Raw genomic sequence first — 7,122 nt, 5'->3', positions numbered from 1 at the left:
ATCTTATATAGCAACGAGATTTCAATTATATAAGATATCTTATATAGCTATATGAGATATCTTATATATTATATGAGATATCTTATATAGAAAGTTAAATGAGATATCTTATTTGCGATATAAGATATCTTATATAGTATATATGATATCTTATATACTTATATAAGATATCTCATTTAGGATATAAGATATCTTATATCGTATATAAGATATCTCATATAGTATATAAGATATCTCATATACTATATGAGATTTCTTATATACGATATAAGATATCTTATATAGTATATAAGATATCTCATATGCTATATAAGATATCTTATATAATTCGATGAAATACAGGATCGACATTGCTCCTTGAATAAATGTTAAGTTGGCTTGCCATATCCCACACTTGATTCGTACGATATGTCTTGTTTTCACCATTGTTAATTGTACGTGTTCATGTCGTGTTGGTTTCCAATCTACTGATAGAAACCTAACTGTACCTTGGACACGTTCAACGGTTGTTCACGGATGAGGGAAGTGTACCTGAAGGTTAATCAAGGTTAGTCAACTTCGTCGCCGTCTATTTTGAAAAATATAAGAATGATCACGATAAGTCTGTATAATACATGTAGAACGGTACTCATTTGCAATTTGGCAAACGTAATAGAGTGTATCATATTGATTTTTTTGTTGTAGATTACGACGGCCGTGTAAGGGTACCGGTTCTATGGGATAAACAAAAGAGCGCTATCGTAAACAACGAGTCGAGCGAGATTATCCTGATGTTAAACTCAGAATTCAATGATTTTTGCGCAACTGAAGAACAACGGAAGCTAGACTTATACCAACAATCCCTCCGGAAGGATATCGATGAAGTAAACGAGTGAATATATCCGTATATTTACATTTGTATGGCATTGTCACTATATAGCCTCTTTGAAAGCTGTGTCGTTGATGGGACTTCAATTACCATGCATCACGAGACACAATTCTTAGCGTATTAATACAACACTGACCGGAACTACAATATCCAATATAAATAAACATGACGGCTGCTGAAATATCGCTGGGCATTGTGAGATTTGACAATGTCATTGTAAATTTATGTGCAAGATAAAAAAATTTTTTTTTTTTTTTTTTATTACAACGAAAACAATACCTAGGTCTGCAATATCGTACAAATGCACATCGGTTGAAATCACCAACGCCGGCAATGGAAGTAATTTTAACGCTCATGTAATTTATCAGAAATATCTGCACTGATCAACAGTAGCGCGCAATATGTTGTTTGCTTGCAAAGCTGTGTCATTCAAACAGATCATAAATACCATACAAAAAAAGTTCAATGCTTAAATGTTATTTATTTATTTATTTTGAATAATTCATTATGGCTATAGATTTGAAATAATTCCAAATTCATATCATATACCTGTTTGGAAGTTAACATATGCATCGGGTTAAAATCAAATACGTTTAAAGCAATATCTTGCTTTTTTAGTCTTGTTTTACAGAATGATCAACAATGGTGTATACAAGAGTGGGTTCGCTGCGTCGCAGGAAGTATATGACGTTGCAGTGAGGGAATTGTTTCAGGGTCTAGATAAAGTATGTATGCCTGGCAAAAAAAATCCAAAATTTCTCCTGTTCTGTCAAATAACCTTGTTTATTAAGTCATGTATGACGCCTTTTTAAGACAATGTAAGTTTAAGTCTAACCTGACCGTCTTCTAGACCACTCCTTATAGAAATGTCAAAAGTATACCATTACATCAGATGATTTCATGTTATAGGATCCCAAGGTCATGGCCAAAGTCACCATTGATACTTGTAGAAAAGAATGAACCGATTCAGTGTTTTCAGTTTACCAACTATTTTCTGATTGATTTTGATCAAGCTCTACACAAAGGTCAAAAGATAGAATAAATCTGACATCTCTGTGGTTTATGGTTCCAAGGTCAAGGCCAAGGTCACTGATGCTGTATGTCCTCACTCCAGTCACTTCATTTCTAAGCAGATTTTAGTGAAAGTTTATACAGATTTCAAGTATGAGAATACCTCGGATGGATTCATGTTTCATGATACAATAGGTCAAGGTCATCATTGCTATTCATAGACAATCAACAACCACTTTAGTGTCATCTGTCTACCAACTACATGTATCTTTCCTGATGGATTTTTATCCAAATTTATACAAAGGTCAGGTACATCGTATGATAATACCCCGATCATCTTTTTGTTTTAGAGTTCGTAAGTTAAAATCAAAATCGTTGTAACTATTTATAAATCATTATCAAACACTGAAACTGACTACAAATGCTGGCGGGAGCATTCATATCTTACAGCATTTTCTAGTTTTATATCTACCTTCCATTCCATTACGTATAGTCCCGTTCATTGTGTATTTTAGCACATTACTAAATTGCATCCCTTTGTTCAAACATCTGCAACAATCTTCTGTTTACGTAATGGGGTCACTGTCGTTATTTGAAGTAATGGGGTCACTGTCGTTATTTGACGTAATAGGTTAGTTCGTTATTTGACATACTGGGGTCAGTGTCGTTATTTGACATAATGGGGTCAGTGTCGTTATTTGACATAATGGGGTCACTATCGTTATTTGACATAATGGGGTCAGTGTCGTTATTTGACATACTGGGGTCAGCGTCGTTATTTGACATAATGGGGCCAATGTCGTTATTTGACATACTGGGGTCAGTGTCGTTATTTGACATAATTGGGTCCGTGTCGTTATTTGACATAATGGGGTCAGTGTCGTTATTTGACATAATGGGGTCAGTGTCGTTATTTGACATACTGGCGTCAGTGTCGTTATTTGACATAATGGGGTCACTATCGTTATTTGACATAATGCGGTCAGTGTCGTTATTTGACATCCTGGGGTCAGTGTCGTTATTTGACATAATGGGGTCAGTGTCGTTATTTTGACATAATGGGGTCAGTGTCGTTATTTTGACGTAATGGGGTCACTGTCGACGAAATGGGGACACTGTCGTTATTTGACGTAATGGGGTCACTGTCGTTATTTTGACGTAATGGGGTCACTGTCGGCGTAATGGGGACACTGTGGTTATTTTGACGTAATGGGGACACTGTGGTTATTTGACGTAATGGAGTCACTGTCGTTATTTTGACGTAATGGGGTCACCGTCGACGTAATGGGGACACTGTGGTTATTTGACGTAATGGGGTCACTGTCGTTATTTTGACGTAATGGGGTCACTGTCGACGTAATGGGGGCACTGTCGTTATTTTGACGTAATGGGCTCACTGTCGACGAAATGAGGACAATGTCGTTATTTGACGTAATGTGGTCACTGTCGTTATTTTGACATAATGGGGTCACTGCCGTTTTGAAGTAATGGGGTCACTGTCGTTATTTTGACATAATGGGGTCACTGTGGACGTAATGGGGACACTGTCGTTATTATGACGTAATGGGGTCACTGTCGACGTAATGGGGACACTGTCGTTATTTTGACGTAATGAGGTCACTGTCGGCGTAATGGGGACACTGTGATTATTTGACGTAATGGAGTCACTGTCGTTATTTTGACGTAATGGGGTCACTGTCGACGAAATGAGGACAATGTCGTTATTTGACGTAATGGGGTCACTGTCGTTATTTTGACATAATGGGGTCACTGTCGTTATTTTGACATAATGGGGTCACTGTCGACGTAATGGGGTCACTGTCGTTATTTTGACATAATGGGGTCACTGCCGTTTTGAAGTAATGGGGTCACTGTCGTTATTTTGACGTAATTGTGTCAGTGTCGTTATTTGACATACTGGGGTTAGTGTCGTTATTTTGCTGGAGTCTGCTTCCTTACACCACGTACCTAACTCAGTGTGGGATTGGCCACTGTTACTTAGCTGATGTAGAACAGCACGTACATTACCTGTAATAACGTGGATAGACATGATACATTGTACTACGGAATTAGATTAGAGGGTACTATCTAGGCCCGATATTGTACAAATGACCGTTGTGTCAACAGAATGTGAATTATTGTGCATTTACCTGTTATCCGTGTATACATTGTACTGTCGCTGAGATTAATTCCGATCTATAATTTTGTAATGTTGTTTATATTCATTCAGTTCGAATTCATTCTCGTTTTATTTTGCCGTTAACAGGCGGAAGAAATATTGTCCAAAAGCCGCTACCTAACCGGAAACCAGTTGACAGAAGCGGATGTCCGCCTGGTTACAACTCTATTCCGGTTCGATTTGGTCTACGTCGGACATTTCAAGGTTAACTCTACAAACAGTTTGTGATAAGATAATTCATATAGTAGCATATGTCAGTTAAATATGTTTTTCAAAAAATTTGAAATCTTGAATCTCCATAAAAGCCATTATTTCCTGTTGAAACGGTTGCCATCCACATAAACGTAAATGGCGTCTCAAAGTAAAACTGTCCTTTCTGTCTAAAATCAGCAAACACGAGCACAGAATATTGTAATTACAGAGAGTTGACTTTGTTACACAGACACAAGCATTACGGTAAAGAAATATTGCGAATATTTTCATTGACTTTTGTGGAAGGATGCCAAACCGTGCGTCCGTATTCTTTGAATACGGAATGTCTATAAGGGCTGTTAATACTAGAATAATAAAAAGATACTTGAAAATCATATTCTAAAATATTGTTTGTCCCTTGATTGTCTGAAATGTGAAAATACTTGCATAGTATTTGCCTCCATAAATATTTTATATCGAGCCATAAACAACGCACTATCTGCTACATGTACATTGTACATGTATATATTTTGATTTCCTCTATAGAATGACCAAATGGTCACTTCACTAAAATCGTTCATTGGCTGTAACACACCAGGTTGTATTGTTTTTGGAGTTTACATGTTACATGAACATGTGCAGTTGAATCGGTGATTTTCTGGATAGGTGCATCAATTTTTCCAAAATAAAAAGGTTTTCTGTTAAGACTTCTCTAGTGTAATAAGAAGCGGATTGTGGACTTCCCCAACTTGTGGGGATTCCTGAGAGATATATACCAGATCCCGGGGGTAGCTGACACCGTAAACATCGAACACATCACACTAAACATTACATGGCGAGTCTGGTACATGTACCACAGTCGTGGTATGCAGAGTACGTTTTCCTCTTCTATAAACACGCTTTAGTTAGTGTATGCTTTGAAACGTCCGTACACGTAGAACGTACAATATAAGTATAAACATGATGAACACAGATAATAAAAAAAAATTGGACAAAATCTGTCATTATAAGAAGCGTTCGGTTTCTTGATCACTTTATCATATGTCCAAATGATGTGAAGCCATTTTTTTAAAAACCTGCGACTAGCCTCTATCGGCATACATAACACAGTTGTGAACTATCTAAGGTAGCAGACTACAGTAGAAATGGCCCGACTCTGATAAACAAGGCACATGTCGAGGAAATGTAAACACAGCGGATTTACCCTACACAACACATGTATACATGTATATATATTTGTAAACTGCATTACATTTACAATACATATAAAGTACTGAGAAGTGTATAAACCTCTTTTTTTTATGTATGTCACTTGTGAGAAAACCATGGTTACCACATCAAAAATTCCCAAAAAATGCCAAAAATTGCTATTTTCAACCCAAAATTTGACCCCCGCAACTAGTATTTTTTTTCCTAAGCTCTGTCTGAAATTAAAGATTACCTACCTGGTTGCAGAATTATCTGGGTCCCAGTAAAGTTGTAAAACTTGATTTTTTGCAATTTTGCGTCGTGTGCTGTTGTCAAAATTTTACCTCCTGTAAAGCTAGCTTTTCATGTGTACGACCCTTTCGGATTATAGCCAAAATTTTATTCTCAAACCAAAAAAATCTTCTTTCTTTTTTACAAATGTGAAGCTCACATAGCCCACTTCATCATGCTTATACCAATTTTAGTACAGTTTTATTTTTATTTATTTTTTTACATATCATTATACAGGGGTTAGCCATTTAACAAAAATATCACCATGGCCACAACCCTCTACTGTACACTGCTACCTAATACCATAACGGTAATCAATTTATCTTAAACTCATTTGACAATAATAAGAGTAATTACTAATCCTGGGTTCGAATCATGGCGGATAAACTTGCTACATGTACATGTGCTTTCTTTGCAGGGGAGTCCGATAATGGCAAAGATCAATCCCAACGGTATCGTATCCGTTGGACCAGTTATTGACTTTACCTCTCCACACGGACAGGAAACCATGGGATAACGTCACGTTCAATACGACATAGGGTCGGATCAATCCTAGGACAGATTGATGCCCTTCCTTACCCGCCATGATATACTATGTGATATGTACTTGGTAAGGGGCGCCATCGCGTGTACACGATTCAAGATTCTTACGTAAAATACGAGCACCACGAGGAGATGTTCTTGTTCAAAGTATGGCTTTGTTGTTACTTAGGTGTTCTCCTTTTTCTCGGATATGAAGGTTGAAAGTCAAGGTCACTCTTTTTACAAACACAACTTTACTTTGTGCACTTTCTGTAAAATGGACACAGTTGACATCACTGAATTTGCGTAATATTACAGTGTACATCTATTCTATTTACATATCAATATGGACACCAAGATATTACTCAGGAATGGAAGAGCATTATGTAAAAACGTGTCGTGAGTAGCAGACGTACATTCCCGAAATTCCATGGGTTGGGCTCACTTACTGCACCCCATGAACAGAACTAGGCACTAAGTTAGCCATTCGATTGGTTTCACGTATTAAAAAACTGACCAATCGCTAAGCTGATGCCTGTCCTTTGAAGAGTACGAATGAGTCACACCCTACTTCCAAGTCAGTCAAGTTTACCAGTATGCCGCCGCTCGATTATTTTGATATGCATAAAAGTATCAAAAAGGAGAACTGCATCATCTGCAAGGTCACTTATACAGAACCTTCAATTTTGTAATTACATGTTCCATGGGTGAAGTGAACATACGTGGGCGTATCCCTGGGCTTTTGAGGGTAAATGGTGTATTAAGCCAATACACACTGTATATAGACTGTATAAAGTATGATTTTCGCAACATAAGTTAAACAATAGACAAGTCATACAATAACGTTAATATTTGTTTTAAAAAATCATCT

General features: G+C 37.0%; 1 pseudogene; it reads left to right on the top strand.

Annotated features, from left to right (window-relative positions):
- Positions 1-6,246, top strand: part of LOC110460659 — a 10,190-nt pseudogene extending 3,944 nt beyond the window's left edge.
- The last annotated feature ends 876 nt before the right edge of the window (positions 6,247-7,122 follow it).

Source organism: Mizuhopecten yessoensis, unplaced genomic scaffold, assembly GCF_002113885.1.
Source record: "Mizuhopecten yessoensis strain PY_sf001 unplaced genomic scaffold, ASM211388v2 scaffold10447, whole genome shotgun sequence".
Classification (NCBI taxonomy): Eukaryota; Metazoa; Mollusca; class Bivalvia; order Pectinida; family Pectinidae; genus Mizuhopecten; species Mizuhopecten yessoensis.
The sequence above is the reverse complement of the archived record's forward strand: the minus strand, read 5'-3'. Positions and strand labels throughout refer to the sequence as shown.